This window comes from Phyllostomus discolor, chromosome 3 (assembly GCF_004126475.2).
Source record: "Phyllostomus discolor isolate MPI-MPIP mPhyDis1 chromosome 3, mPhyDis1.pri.v3, whole genome shotgun sequence".
Taxonomy (NCBI): Eukaryota; Metazoa; Chordata; class Mammalia; order Chiroptera; family Phyllostomidae; genus Phyllostomus; species Phyllostomus discolor.
In genome coordinates this window covers 151,504,261-151,521,283 of record NC_040905.2, presented here as the reverse complement: position 1 = coordinate 151,521,283, position 17,023 = coordinate 151,504,261, and the positions used below count along the sequence as shown (strand labels likewise).

Sequence of the window (17,023 nt, the reverse complement as noted above, 5' to 3'; positions counted from 1 at the left end):
TACTGGGAAAATGAAGAAAAACCTAAATTAACACTTGACATTCAATATGGTCAAGTCCTTAATTGGCTGGGCTTCCTGAGAAAGCAATTTTCTATTCCCCAAACTGTTCGCGTGTCATGTGTGGAGTGCAGCTCTTGGCCATCACTGCTGTCCCTCGCTCCCTCTAATGAGAGCAGATGAATTAGTGCTACGTGACACGATTTGAACAGGGCTTCCTCCTCCTCCCCTCCCCCAATCTTTCCCTTATACCAGTGACAGCTGTGTGGCAAGGAAAAGAAAGAGAAATGCAAGAGTAAAGAATCCTGTAAAGGATGATCATTTCTTTAAATGAACCTTAAATGTCTTGTTGAAACTCCAGAACAACAGAGTCATTTAATTGTGGAGGTGGGTAAGGGGGTTGTTACAAAGATCAGGGGAATTATCTGGCTATGGTTGATTTGGATTGTATTAACTTCCAGAATGTTTCTTCCATTCCTGGCTAGTTGTAGTATTAGATTGCATTGGTCTAATTAAAATGGAATATACATCCCCTTTAAAAAGTTTTTTAGAGGTCTGGAGAATGGGTCAACTAGAAAAAATATGAACAGCATGAAATGATTATTATTCTAAGATAAACATACCTCTAAGTTAAAGGGGAAAAAAGTCCCTTCAATAAAGACAGGTTAAAGAAAAAGAAAGTCTTTTCAAAAAATGTTTAGGTCATGAAGAACCAACAGCATAAAACTGTGTCACTGTACTTTGTTTTCAAATATTGTTTCACTGTCTGAACTTAATACTAACCATTCTACTTGAAGTCATTTTGTTTAGTGCCTTTGATTACTGAATTACTACAACAAAAATTATCTGAACACTGATTTATCCCACCACTTTGGAAAGTGAATATATTCTACTTTAGATGTGCTTATCTAGCTCAATAACAAACTGAAGGAATACATGCATGAAAGGAAGGCAGGACAAAATCTGCACTATTTGAAGATACCAAATGACAAAAAAGGGGGGTATTTCTTTGAGCCTTCACTTATTCATTCTGAAACCAAAGAGAAAGTAATTTTAAATACCTAAATTGTTCAACCAATCTGATTAAGACCAAACAGAACTTGGGGAGGGAAGGGAATGTGGCACATGACACTTTTTGGGAAAGTACAGTAGTCCAAAGCACATTCATAAGGAAAAACAATTAGTAAAATTCACTGGCACCTTAACATTTTGGATCTTTAATCATTTTTATTTAAATGAAAGGTAAGGAAAAGATGCTGTCTGTGTACCAGAAATTGTATTAAGAGTACACTAGTGCCACAAAATCAATGTAAGCATATAAAATATAAAACTTTTTAAATACCCTGCTGCAAATAATTAGTTCAATCACTTATTCATTATTTCTATGTAATTTTGAATATCATTTAATATTTCATAAGTAAATTAGAATGTATACAAAAATAATGAAACCCACTGTTGCACTGTTTCAAGTTAAAACCTGAAATCAAAAAGCTATTGCCACATTTTACATTTGTGGGAATAAAAAAACATAAAAGGGAATAAAGGTTTTTTTATAAAGCATTTTTCCTTTGAAAAAAGTCAGTTTGTAACATGATTTTAAGTATTGTTACACTAACAAAAAATTATACCTACCACAGGAAACTTTTTGGAACACCTTGGATTTTCAAATTTGTTGGGATATTATTTGTTCCAGACAATATGAAAACTCTAACACATGAGTGTAACTTAAAAGTATTTTCACTGAAGCAAAGCAATACAATGGATACATACTCTGTATATATGATTCCTTCCTATGGCCAAAGCACTGATATTTCAAGTATAGTGATGATCCCTTTTGAAAATACAGTGAGACAGCTTGTGAATGGGCATTCTATCAGGTGTTTAGAAGAACCAGATAATTTTGTATTCTGGAAAAGTAACTCGATCTAATACATCCAGTTAACTGCTACAGTAGCATTATCATCACTGAGGAACAAAGGGCAGTGTGCTCTGCCGATAGCTTTAGAGTGACCTTTGCAATGCTGACTAGTTCCATCTCTGAGATGCAAGGGATAGACAGGGAGGGTTTATTAACTGAGATAGGAACTAAAGACCAGGAGCCTCCAAAAGGGGAGGCATTTCATATTCAGGAAAAAAGGAATTCATTTCCTTAAGAAGAAAAGCAGAGTACCATGAGATCAAGCTAAACAGACCATATTTTTAAAGTTCTAGCCTTCCATGGTGAAGAGATGTGCAAGTATTGGAAAAGCACAGCATCTTTTTCCCCATTAGCAACATTGTTAAGTACTGTGATGAAAACCGAACTGGGCATTGGTAAGACAGGATCAATGACTTGAGCTCTAGGAATAAAGCTGAAAAGGAATGTTGACATCATCTCGAAGCTTTAATTGTGATGAGTCCTGCTTTATTTGGGGTCGTTTCCAACCATTGCTAACAGGAGGAATTGACAGACAGAACTCCAGAGGGCAGCAACAGTGGATCAGAAAAATGAATCTGTACTGAACTGAGAAGTTTCTGCAAAGATCACCTGTAGAAAATCAGCCTTTTTGATTCAAGAAAGGTACTTTTTTAATTTTAAGAAAGTTAATTGTGACTTTGGCAAAGTGACATGCTTAAACTTGATATTCTCTTAGGGATGAGCAGGCTTTGAAGCTCATAATAAACTTGAAATGGTTCTGTGGAATGTTAAGGCTTAATGTAGATGGTTGGTGCCACTGTCATGCCTACACAAAACTATGTCAACCTGGAAATAACTGCAGTAACAGCTCTAGGGTATTTAGAATGGAAGGCTTGCCCTTTTCAAGAATTTTACTTTGAACCATAAAAAGAGGCTGCTTAAGTTTCCAACTTGTTCAGCACAGCTAAAATTAAAATACTTATTCTAGTTTAGAAAGGCACACTGTTCGCCACCCACTTAGTTCATGTTACCTTTATATTAGACCATTTTTAAAAAGTTTAAGCACAGCAAAGAGAGAAATGACTGCTTTAAAATAGCCTGACATATGGAACAATAAAACCATGTATCAAATACAAGGCACAAATGTTATTTTATAAAAACTAATAGCATCTAAAAAGGTATATTCTTTTATCCTCCATTCTTCACCATCCTCTTGACTTCAGTGCTTTCCTCCCCTTGTATGAAAGATATTTTACTAAGTCCCAGTTGAAAAGTTTCCAAAAGTGTTAAGTCACAGCTGTGCTGATGCTGAACTTCCAGCACATGGCATACCAATGTCTTTCTAACAAACTTACGGATGATTCGTAACAAGCTGCACCAGTCACTTGATTTGAAATACCTGACTTACTATAAAAAAAACTGTTAATCTCTGGTCTTTTCTCCAGTTCAACTCTTCTCTGCAGTTCTGGAAGCAAACCAGCAGCTTGGTATGTTTACATCAGAGATGACTCCCTTCTGATTGGTGTCTGATACTGTCCAGTAATGCTGCTCAACAAGCCCCTAGACAGAACCTAGGCACACCCAGGCCTCACCTGCAGATCATTTTAACAAGATGTTGTTTCCTATTCCCACAAAAATCAATAACAGGGTGACCTTCAATTTGAAATTCAAACCAATTAATTACCTGTTCTGTTGAAAATGTTGATATCTGATTTGCCTGGAGAATTTCAATTATGAATAGATTATTTCTTTTAAAGAGCCCCTTCAAAAAATTAGACATTGAAAATCTCATCTTACACAATATAAATGATGTTTCCTTGAAGCTTGTATAAAATATTGGCCTTGTACAAATTAGGACGGAGAAGTTTTCCCCTTGTGGTCCATCTCCTCCTCATGACATCATAATCAATTGCCTGGTAAATTATAGCAATCCTACAACAATTCAAAGACAAAAATCACTGCTGAAAGGTAAGATGAAAAGTTTTTTAGGGTTGAATTCAGCTTTTCATCCCTCTACATCAGTAACTGACACAAATCATGGGATTCTTTTCAGAATTTAGAAATCTCCCTTTCTTCCCCTATAATTATAAAATTCTTATTTTTCTAACCTTTAGTAAAATCCTTTGACCATTTTTTGTTTTGCTCACATTTTATTTTTCTGTATATGTCAGTCATAACGACAATAGTTGTACATCAAAACTATCCGCATCAGCCCTGGCTAGTGTGGCTCAGTGGACTGAGTGCTGGCCTGCAAACCAAGGGGGTTTACCAGTTTGATTCCCAGTCAGGGCACATGCATGGGCTGCGGACCAGGTCCCCAGTACGGGGTGTGTGAGAGGCAACTACACATTGATGTTTCCCTCTCTCCTTCCTTTCCCTTCTAATAAATAAATTAAATCTTAAAAAAAAAACTATCAGCACCAGAAATATATTTACTAAACATTGTTTTTAATTGTGAAAAAAAATAAAGAATTTGGTTCATCCCAGTGGGGAATTCCCAAGATGAATGATCACATGCAATGAAACTATTATCTTCATCCATTAAAATATTATCTAAAACAGAGGTTTCTATCTGGCAGCCAGTAGGCTGAATAAAGCCTGCAGATGAGTTTTGTTGGACCACACACTTTAAAAAGTATTTGAAAAGGTTGCCAAGATTTAAAAATCAGGAGATTTCACATAAAAATCTGGATTTCTGGCTTCTCATTTAAAAAAGAAGAGGAGGATCTCGAAACACTATGCCTGCATTCCCACCTGCCAACAGCTGGCTGGAGCTAAGGAGCTGCTACCTCACTGTGGTCGACACAGAGTTTTTTAGTCCACCACAGTCCCCCACCAGATTGACTCCACTCATTTAACTTACCTTACCCTCCACAAGGCCCCGTTAGGCAAATGCCAATCTTTAAAATGTCATACTACTCCACAGAGACTTTGTAGTTTGTGCAAGAAAAAGAAAAGGATATCTAGGAACAGAGGCTTTAAAATACATACTTCATGGGCTTATACAATGTTAAGACAGTGGGTAGCTAATTTTATTTCAAAATACAGTTGTTCAATAAAACTTAAGTGCAAAGCAAAAGAAATTCATTTTCATAATTAAAAAAATTTTTAAAGCAAACCCATGACTGATGACCTGGTCTTACACAGTGGTTCAACAAACACTCACACTGGTTTTAAATCAACCACATTCTTCTCTGCAGCCCAGAAAAGATGCTCACATCAAACTATTACTCAGATTCTATATCCATTTTGTTCAGTCACATGTTAACACTTCTGTACTTCCTTTCTAGAAAGATCATGTACTTAAGTGAAAACTGACCCTAATATGAAAATAGAATACATCTAAGGTAAATTTTAAAAGCCAACATTTAGGATGCATGAATATTATCACAGCAAATATTCATCTTTACTAGCTCCACATGTATGCCACAATCTGACATTTATACTTATATTAAATAGACATTATTGCAGGTTCAAATGACCCCAAAAGTCATGGTATATTTCCTTAAAAATGATTATTACCTAAAAGCAGATGTCTATGACAAAGTCACCATGCACTGTTTGCTTTTTTTCATAACTGAAAGCAAATGCAAGAGGAAAAATCTTTCAACATTCACTATTCCCAATCAAACACAATAGCACAGTATTTCTACCTACTAGTGGATTTAACAAACAAACTAAAAGTACTCTATCTGGCAGAGGAAATAAAGTACCTTTCTGCTTCAACCAGCTATATTAGGCAATCTCTGATGTATTGTGCAGTGTAGAAATGCACTAAATAAGCTATGATCAGATATACTCCAACTTATTAAAAATAGTATAATTTACCAGGCTAGTATAGCTCAGTGGGTTGAGCACAGACTGGGAACCAAAGGGTCACTGGTTCAATTCCCAATCAGGGCACATACCTGGGTTGTGGGCCAGGTCCCCAGTGGGGTCCGTGGAGAGGCAACCACACATTGATGTTTCTCTCCCTCTCTTTCTCCCTCCCTCCCCCTCTCTCTAAGTAAATAAATAAAATCTTTAAAAAATAAAAAAATAAAATAAAATAAAAAATAGTAAAATTTAAATCAACTTTAGCATACTCTTTTGAAATTATGTTTCATCTTTGGCCCACATTCTTGAATGAGTGTTTTTAATTAGATATTTCCTTCCTAAAAGAGAAGTATTTTCCTCCCATTTTCACCTTAAGAAAGAAACCCTTGAACATATGCCAAACTTACTCCACAGACTTCAATCCTGAAATTCTCTTGATTCTTAAAAACTTGAAGAAAACACTTCACAAGATCATAATGAGCATACTTCATTCCATAACTCCCAGTAAATAGGAAAGGAGAAAATGCTGTAAGTATGAGCTCAATAAATATAGTCCAAGGCCCAATATCTCAATGACAATATGATATATGACTTATGGGAAGCATTTTTCCTTAGTATCCATTATGTTTGTAATTTGGGCAATCAGAAGTAGACACCTGGAACTCAATTATCAATTCACTTCTCCAACCCCTTTTATAAGTCTCTTGAAACCATCTCTAAGGCGCTTCCTGAAGAGACGATCCTATGGGACAGCACGCATGTTCACATGATTTTAAAACACTTGGTATAATCTAAGACTAAATTTATTCTCTCTTTTCTTTAATTGTATAGCTTTAGGGGGAAAATTAAGACTTCTCAAATAATTTAGTAAAATGTTAAAAAATTAAAACATGAATTCCAGGAAAAGTATGATTCATTACATTTTATTGATTAATCTATTTCAGAAAGAGAATTTTATGGGAAAAAAACACACACATACACACACAATTAATTCCCACTCATGATGACCAAAGCTCTAGGCTGATCTCGGGTTCCCAACATAGCAGCTGCTATAAAGCAGTTCTAGAAGACTCCTGATTTTATTATTTTATTTGCACTTTATTGTTTTAAGGGGAAAAATAAAGAGTGAGATCATGCGTGTTTAATAACATTTAACCTGTGTTCTTTGGGGATTAAAGAACTGTGCTCACTTAACTCCTTCCTTATTTCTGTTAATTACCAACTTCTAGAAAAGGGTATCTCAAACTGGGCTTATGTTAAGGCTCACTTCAGCATTCTGCATTTGTAGAAGAAAAATGATTCCAAAAGTACAAGAATACTGGCACATACAGAAGAATAGGTTATCAGTATACTTAAAAAGCAGGCATACTTAAAAGCGGCATACTTAAAAATCATTAAAGATAACTATTTGTATAAGTTAAAATAACATTACTTTTTACCAAAAGGGTGTTTCCAATATAATGAACATCCAAGCTTCTCTGGTTGTGAGAAAACCTGGAATATATTATACACTCATGAATGTGGCCCAGGATGCAGGATATGAGATGGGCTTGCTATCAACAGATTAACACTTCATTTTCATTACTCTAATCTCACCACAGGTTGTGAACACTCTTTTTCTTATTTGAACAACAATGGTACATGAAAAACCAAGCTGACAGGCAGGCGAGGTTTATTAAATGTGTAAGTCCTTTATTCCCTTAACACATCTCACCTGTATGAAGCCAGGGTTTAGGCTTCCAGTCCGGCTACTGAAACAAGCTCTCCCAGATGTTGGACTTCTCTTTCTATGCTTTCTACTTAATGTACAATAAATGCCAAAAATAAGGTAAGAATGAAAAAATTACTTTTCACAATCAACTCTGTTCAGCAGAGAAAAGGATTGGTAATATATTTTTAAATGCCCCATGATTACTTTCTGAAGTTGCCAAACAAAACAAAACAAAACAAAACAAAACAAACAGGAACAGAAATGGGAAGAGAAATAATGAGACATTTGTAGTTTGAGTCAAAGAGTCTCATCTGGGTAACTCTCCCCCAGCTTAGTTCTAACTTGTTTGAAAAGAACTATAGTTTCTCACTGGTTGAAAATGGAAATAATTCACAACATAAGAATCAATCTCACTATTTCCCAATGAATGGAACTGAACTTCACCAAAAAGCTATGCTCAAGGAGCGAAAAGATTACAAAGTATAAGGAATCATTCAAATGAAATTCCCAAAATGAAGAATTTCTTTTTAAGGTGAACTAATCCACATAACTCATTGCTCTTGAGGCAGTCATTAACAATTACTCAACAAACCTAGAAATAAATCACTTAATTCCCACAACCAACCAATGGACAGGTGTAGACTTCTCTGTATGCCTGTGCTCCACATATAAGTGTACTATCACGTGACAATGTAAGATTTCTTTACTATTTTCCATAACAAGAGTAAATCTTTTCACAAAGTCTAGAGCCAGGCTTTGGTTTGGATTCTTTCTGGTACTCTAATAATACTTATACCTAAAAAAGAAAGAATAAAAGGAAAGTGGTAATAGATAAAGCAGCAGATAACCTAGCTGACTCCTTAGTTAGGTTCCAACATGAGATCAACAAAGAGAATGTTTGCAGGCATTCTCACTGATGAGACACTTTCATGAATATGCTCAGTGTGTAGTTATTCTCCTGTATCTTGTCAGTGGCCTCCCAGTCATGTCTACTGCCCTCTGTCAGTGGCAGAGGGCACAGTGGTAAGCAGCTTTCTTTACCTATGCACCCCATTAGGTGCCCCAAATAGCCATCCTAATGATTTAAGTCAATGAAATCTTTCTTACTTTAATTGTAATAAAAGAAAAAACATTATTAAAACTCTGTCAATAGAGGTTTTCATTTTAATATTAGTTTTGTTATTATATTAAGCCAGTTGAAAGTAATTATTTTTGGCATGTAAAATATTCATTATCATGAAATTTTTATTTTCAAAACCCCCCTCCCAGTTCCGGCACTCTGGTCAAATATGAGTCCTAAAGAACTGTCTAGAGAACAAACAGCTACTAAAAGACACCTTAATAAAGTTGAAAAATTCATGACAGTCACACAAAAGCACAGCAGGTACGATACTGAAAGCTATGTCTTTCCCATATAGAATGATACTTTTTAATCTTGTCAAGCTTTAACAATCTCTCTGCCGTGTAAGACAATGAGTTAAAATTTATTAAATACACAACAGTCATGAACCCTCATTGTGTTATGTATACCACGTGTTTTAAATCTCAATTTCATAATGTCATGTTAATATTAGCCCTGCATCATTTCAATTTCTTTTTTAAATGTTTCAGTTAACTCGTTAAATAACTGCAGTCTCAAAGAGTCATACCTTCAACCTATTGAAGGAAAACTTTGCACATTTTCCTCCCTCTAATGAAATGTTCTCTCCTGTGTAGAAGTAAGTTTAACTGTACAAAATGATAAGCCCAAGAATTACTTTTAAGAAAAGGAAGAGAAATAGAAAAGCAAAATCTCTTTTCAGTTAAGTACTTTCTTACACAGGCGAAGGATCAAATTGAGCTGCCTTTCAGCGCCTTTGAATGATAAGCCTGGGCCCCTGCTTACATGTTTTTATCACGCACTTACTTAAAGAACCCTTACGTAGCAAAACTCGGGACAGTCCTCCTGTCAGCACTTACACACTGAGGACCACATCTGAGGGTGGCACCTCTTTCCCATAATTCTTCCGAATGATGTACTTGGCAAAAAGATGCCTTATTCAATTACTGTTACATTTCAGGTGCATTTCAACTCTTTTATATTAGGGTGAAAAGAGCCAGTGAAAGTAAGGAGAAATTCTGAAAAAGAGAAATGAGGTGAAAGGAGAATAAAGAAAGAAAGAAATCAGGTCTATGGGAACAGAGAAAAGAAACAAAAAGACTAACCATGTATTTAGGTCATTAAATAAATTGCTGCCAACCAAATAGAAGTGAGACTTAAATCACCCCCCCCCCAACAACACACAAACCCTAAGACAGTAGCAAAATAACACTGCAGTCCAAAATTATTGAGTAAATAAGATGTCAGATATGCTCAAGAGAATCAGTGTTTCAATGAGTAACTTCCTACTGTTCAAGATTATTTTCACTCTCTTAACAGAGAGAAATGAAAAACTGATGGGCTTAATTAAAGAAAAACAAAAGGATATTATTTTGTTGTTAAAGGATCAATTCTTTTTTTGTTGTTAATTGGAATGATGATTAATAAACTGAGAATTTGATTTCTAAGCTAGCTGGTTTGAGCAATGCATTGTTTTTCCACAAGCATTTCCATTAAGGAAGTCTCTGTGAATGAAGAAATGATACAGGGCTCCCTCTCCTCTCTTAATCTCTGACTTTGCGGTATGAAATGCTACATAAGAGTGTTTAAACAGAATGACACTGCACACTGTTCTCACCCAAATGAACTCCACTCATAAATTTTCACCTTAGGTTTTGAATGTATACTATGAAATTTTCTAGACTTTCTACAAGGAATGTACAAATTTAAAAAGACTCAATACTTTTATTTTTTCCTATTCTCTAAACTTTCTTTTAAACCTGGGGAAGAAGGCAGTTACAGGTCATGCTCAGTGAGATTTGAGCAACTTGGATATCACAGCCCCAGGTATCATTTTGGGGATGTCATACACACATATTAAAACTTCTTAGAGCTTGAGTTGCTCAGGATGTTTTTTCATCTTATTTTTCTCACCTGTTTACTAATTTATCTTATAGGGAAAATGTTCCCTCTGTTACACAATGAGTTGCTTATATGTCAGGATATAAAGACTGTTAATCCTGAATTATGACTCTTTTTCCTTTATTTCTCTAAAGCTTAAAAATAGATGTCAAAGTTTCCTGAAAGGGTCTTTGAACTCCCTTTCTCCTCCTCTGCCCAGTCCTTCAGTAGATGAGGATAACCATGTAAAATGTGGAAGCCAGCTGCTTTTCGGGAAATAAAAATGGCATCAGCTTTGGCAGACAGAGGTGAGATCAATCATTTTCTACAATCTTCACATAATCTTCTGACCAAGGCCTAGAAAAAGGTGGTTATGTAGCAGCAAAAGCATACCATGAAAGATACGAGAGGGTTTTCACATGGTGAAGAATTGATTGTGTGCATATAACAAATCACGCTCCAAACCTCACGAGAAAGGAAATCTTGGAACCATTATATTCCATGTTCTTTGGACAATAACAAGCAAGGAGTCTGAGAGAAAATTTCTCTCACTGAGAAAGTCATCCCATGATTCACTCTTTTCTTGCTACTACCACAAAGTTCCCTGACCATACTCTGGAAAGAAAGGAGTTAATTCCTATATCAGTTGAAACACTATGATTCAAATTATGGACACAAGCTAAAAGCAAATGCCAGTTACTTCTATCATTCCTTTTGATATACACATTTTAATCAAGAGTCCCAAGTTCATAAAATACCTCTTCACCTATAGTACAGCCATTGGTTATTCATGTTTATAAGGAAAATTCTCTCAAAAGCTTTGCTGATTGATAAGGGTAGATGCCCAATGTAACTTTCTTTAAGGAGTGTTGTAAGTGCGTATAAGGTGGGAAGGGAGAAGTACTAAAATTTTTGTTTTTTACTAAAGAGGATAACGCCAGCTCACTATCTGTAACGGTCTGTTCCTTAGGAATCAGCTCCCTGTGTCACAACGACCTGGAAAATTTGAATGCTTTCACTATCACTGGAGTTCTTGCAAGCCTGCTCTGGCTGTGACCCATTCACTTTTGCCCCAACTTCTCAGAGATGCCTTACTCAGCATCTAATTAGTTAGGGAGGATTTGCTGCAGCTCTTAACCCTGACACAGGAGTGGGAGTGTGTGCTGCTGTGGTAGCCCAAATCTGTCCTGTCACTATATTAATCAGATTTTCATAAAGGCATGCATGAATAATTGGATTTATCAGTGAATGTTAAGATACACTCATAAATATAATTATAAAAAATACCTGCAATTATAGATAAGATATTTGCACCTTTAGGGATTTATTTTTTAACTGTGGTTACTTGACTCACCTCAGCAAAAGGCTTTACAAATTATCCGAACACAGTACTAGTTTGCAGATGGCAGAAAGATGAGGAAAATGATTTCAAAATGACCACCTACTATGTTCAAATTCACTTAACATAGTGTGTTGAAAATAAACTTGAAATTTTGGGGCAAGTTTTTAACATATACATCATACATATCTGAGAATATGTTGGTGCATGCGTTACTTGCACTACCATTACATAAATACCATCGATACAACTATTTTTCCATGTCAACTTCCCCAGTGCATTACAAATTAGACAGTGTCTGGTAAGTGAAATCTGTATGCTATACACAGACTTCTACAAACACCTGTCTCTATGCTACAACTTGTATTTTAACAATTACCCAAATACTCCTATTTTGGGGTTACATTATCAGAATGGATGTTAAGAATTACATTTGAATATATGCCTTATACTTAAACTTCAAAATAAAACCTATTAACACTCAAATTAGAGAACTAAATAGGAGGTAGCAGCCTAGTAATTCAACAGGCTGAAATTACATGCCTCCTAATACAATATAAATATTTATTTTAGCAACACAACCTTAAGTTTGGTCATTTTAATCCTTTTTTTAGTAAGACATGATCATTAAAGAGGGGGTAAAAAAAAGGGAGGAGGAAAGAGTGCAGAAACCTAGCTTTGGATGAAGCCTGGCAATGAAAGTCATTTTCAAAGACCGTTACCTATCAACTGCTTTACTCAGGGCTCTGATTAAATAGGAATATACATCCTATGTTAAAAGGCTTGTCTACATGAGTGGGACAGAGTTCAGAATAAAAATGTATTGTATGAACTATAAAAAGAATCAAACCACAATATACAACTGGGCATCTGACTTGTAAGAAAAATGGTATATGTGCCTTTTAAGCTGTTAGTGAATAAACACTCAAATAACTTAGAAGGGTAAAAAGTCAGACAAAATCATTTCCAATTTAAAGTATAGATTCAACAAAATAAAACTCTGTCTATATAAATAGAAAGAACTAAGAGACTACTGGGAGAAAAATTCATATTGAACATGCTTTTAAATGGATTCTAGCAATGTAATTATACATTTCTTACCATATATTTTATTTATCATTTCTCTGATATGTGCTAGATTTTATATTAGTAAGAAAGTTTGCTTTACTTTGTCATATCTCTGGTGAGCAGATGCTCTGGTATTAATGTAAATCATTGATTTAATTTTTAGCTTTCTTGTTTTGCCCCTCACCTATCTAGGAAATTATTTCTCTGGTGATAACTAACACATCATGCTAATGAGAGAATCTAATGCACAATAGAAAAATGTCACTACTAATAATATTTGCATGAAGTTAAATAAAGCAACTGTAAGAGAATGTCAGACAGTGTTCTTTAATAAGACACAGTTTCACAATGAAATTATGTTGTTAATTGTGTTACATCATTGGGTGAATCCTAAATTACTACATAATGATGCACAGAGTCATTTATAATTCTAACTTAGTATTTCACTCATGTCTGAAAAGAGACCTTATTAAGGAATCTGCATTTTATTTGAAAAGGTTAAATATACCTCACCAATAATTAAAGGAAAATGCCTCTAGTAATGTAAACGTGTAAAACATGGGCTATAGCCGTTTATCTGTTATGGTTTCATTTCTGAAAAGATTTCAAAATATATTAGACTATTGCATTACTTGAGGTACCTATGAATTTTATATACCAGTCTCTCAAATACACAAAACATTTTAGAAAAATCACCTTTAAAAACCTGATTTAAAAAAAAAGGTTCAAAACCAGGCCTCATTTTTTGCTTTTAACAAAAACTTCATGAGGCTAAAATGGGCAAAATAACGTTCTGGACTCTAGGAGATTAACAGAGAAGATGAGTAAAGGGTTTCTGGTCATTCTCGGCCTGTCACTGATCAAAGTAAACCAAATAAGAACTCCCTTTACAAAAGTCAAGAGGCATGCCCTTTAAGGTTATCAAATATTTGTCTGTATGGAAAAAAATTATCCCTTTTGAAAAGATCATAAATGAATATGGGAAAAAATGTAGAAAGACAGAAAAATGCACTGAAATTATTATATCCCTAACTTTAGCAGAACATACTTAATTCCACCAAATCTAAATTGGCTTCATATTGTGGTACCTTTTTGTTAGTATTAGACAAACTGAAAGATTTACATATAAGCAGATTCTACTTTGCTCATACAAAACAAAGATTTTTATATCTCTACTTTCTAATTTGCCTATAAAAGACACAAACCTAGATTATTAAATTTCAGTATTCATGAGACACTTCCCACTACAAGTTTTGCTGTAGTTAAATAATACTGGTAGTGAATTCTCTGTAACTCAGTTTTGAAACCCACTAGTCAGTTTTCTCTAATAGTTAATGAAATCATCATGTCAATCTTATAGTTTTTATATTACAGAAAATTTTGATAAAATATACAAAATAAAATTTATTTCATGAGCTAAATCAGTTTCTTAGAAATTAAAGTAATAATAGAAAAGCCTTTTAATGCCTTAGCAATGAGATACACAGAATTCTGTATACTTGATTAAACTGAACAAACTTTTTACCTGCAATAAGACAAAAGCTGGATTAATGTTTATATAGAAACTAGTATTCCTTAAAACTATTGGCTTCAAGAAAAAACAATTTTAAGAAAAGTGTCTTTCTTGTACACACACATACACACGCGTTCTGAATCAGCACTGCTGATGAAATATAGGTAAGGAAAATAAACACATTAAACATACACAGCACATATATTTTTAGATTTACACATAGTTTGAATTTAAGTTTACACAATAGTTATATAAACTAAAATGTCATCCTGAAGGAGAAAAAAAGAAACATGTAGACTCGTACTTCTTTTACATGCTTTTCAAAAATGCACAGGAGGTAAACATTTAGTAACCATGACAGAGAAAGAGGGGGGAGTTGCTAACTATATCAAAACCAAAAATAAAATATAGTTGAATCACGACTCTTTTTTAAATTGTGATTTTTCTCCCTTTATTGTACTACTATTTAGTAAACAGTATAATTAGTATTATAGTTTTATATAGCACCATTATGCATAAATTACTTCCCTCTATTTCTACTTCTGTTTATATAGTCACTGAAGCTCACCATTACACATACATACACACAGGTACACATAAAATAGATCTTTTTATACCCACAGAGTCAAATAGCTGCATCAAAGACATCATAATAGCTTAGTTGTACAAGTTTCTCTCTCTGAGCAATTTCAAATTATTTTCCTAATTCTGACCTATCATATATATAATTTTCTTTTCTTTCTTTTTTTTTTAGCTAAAATGTTTCCCACAACTTAATGTCTCCTTAGATTCAAATCTACTTGAAAATGGGCTAGTGCCAAAGAAGCAATCTAACACCATCTCTGTGGTTCAATAGCCATTTATCAATTGATCATTATCTCTATCTGGTTTTATTAACTCTTTTCTAGCTAGAGGGAGACCTGAACCAATCTTCCCTTCCAATACACACACACACACACACACACACACACACACACAAATACACACACCCCTGACCTCCACTAACTCATACAAAACCCTGAAGGTAACATCTAATTTTTAAAGTATAGCACAAGCTATTTAATCCTAAGGTCAATGAAAACACACTCTGTGTTCCAACCAGAAACAGAGCCACCCAGGCAGGGATATGCCTCAGAAACACACCTCTCGAAGCACACTGCAATGACAAGGAATTATCTCTGGGAGGAAATGAACTTAACTTGCAAGAATGGGAAACTGCCCATAAAGAGTTGCTTATTGGGTTTATGTTGATTGCATTTAAACCCAGCTTACTGTATCAGCAGTAATCAGGGTCCCTCTACAGGATATGTCAAAATACACCTTATTCAAATGCATTTATCCTATCTAGAATTGTGCGATAAAACTGTTCGCTAGCTAAATGCTACAAAATCCTGGCCCCGTGCACAATCTTCTGCAGATGTATTTCTAAACTTGTGGTAGTTTACAGCCTAGCAAATTGTTTTCTTCCCTTCATTACCAATACTTTAAAAATCTAAATTAAGTCAATAAAATATTTAATTCCCAAGGACTCCTACAAACAAAACTGGGTTTTAAAAAAGAGCAGTTGTAGTATTTTTTTAAATGAGTGAAACAGTATTCATTTCTTAACGTTATCTGCTTAAAATCCAAGTATTTGTCAGTAATACTTTCGTGCTGTGTGGATGATAATATCATACTAACTCTTGCTTTGTGTGAGTTTGGTGCAGGCTTTTGAAAATCAAGACGTGTCTAGGAGGGAGGCACCAGGGAACTTCCCTCCCTCGCTTGAGCACAGTCCAAGAGGAAAGTTTCTGGGTTGTTTCCCTTTGCTTCCTCTCACCCTCGCTCCCCCTCGGAGCCGCAGAGCCAGCAATTGTGCAAGAGGAGCCTTGCGCGCCGGGCGCGTATCACCGAGCGCATGGTACAAGCCGCCGGCTCCGGTGATTAATTATCAGCAGCCGCTGGCCTCGCATATCACCTCGGCTTTCTCGGCAGAGCCAGCACACCCAGCACACCCTGCCGCCACCAGCGTGGCTGGGATGGAGGAGCGGCTCTGGGGAGGACGCCGAGGCTGCTCCGGAGCGTGAGTGCGCCGCTGGGCGGGCGGGCGAGCTAGCGAGCGTTTAGAGCCAGAGCCGGCGGGGAGCGCAGGGGCAAGTGTGGAGGCAGGCGGGCCAGCAGGCGGAGGAGCTGGGACCGGAGGCACAGACCTCTATGCCCGCCGCCTCCTCCAGCGACTATGGGCGCTGGCAGCGATTCCTGCACAGCCTCCCGTCCTCAGGTCGGAGTCCACTGCTTCCAGCCCCAGGAAGTCAGTTAGGCTGTGCGGAGGGGCCCCCACATTTTATCACTGGTTGGAGAACCTCCTCTGAGATAGACACTTTGAGGAAGTGATTAATATAGATGGAAAGATACAGTCGTTGGGTGGTGGCTTTAAAAAAAAAATTTAACAGAAAACAAATAAATGAATAGTCTCTTTTCATGACCCAGGTTGTACTGTGAAAACTTTGCAACAAATGCCTTTGCTTTCTTTTACTTCAGTATCCTTTCCCCTTTTTCTTTTAAGGAGCCCTTAGGGAAACCATGAAGTAACCCTGCACATTCCAGTAACACAGTTATGACAAAACAGAGCCCAACTATGAAGTGATCAAATTTTTTAAAATGTTAAGAAAGAAAAACAGCACAAACAAAAGTGCACATAACAATTCAAGATTTCTTTTAAA

At 35.7% G+C, this 17,023-nt stretch overlaps 1 protein-coding gene and 1 long non-coding RNA gene across 12 annotated transcripts in view; one reads left to right on the top strand and one right to left on the bottom strand.

The window, feature by feature from the left end:
- Positions 1-17,023, bottom strand: part of BNC2 (basonuclin 2) — a 425,127-nt gene that overhangs the window by 270,528 nt on the left and 137,576 nt on the right. The gene's annotated exons all lie outside the window — the stretch shown is intronic.
- On the top strand, positions 16,171-17,019 carry LOC118499659. The gene is made up of 2 exons (XR_004902166.1): positions 16,171-16,383; positions 16,867-17,019. It is a non-coding gene; the product is annotated as an uncharacterized LOC118499659 (long non-coding RNA).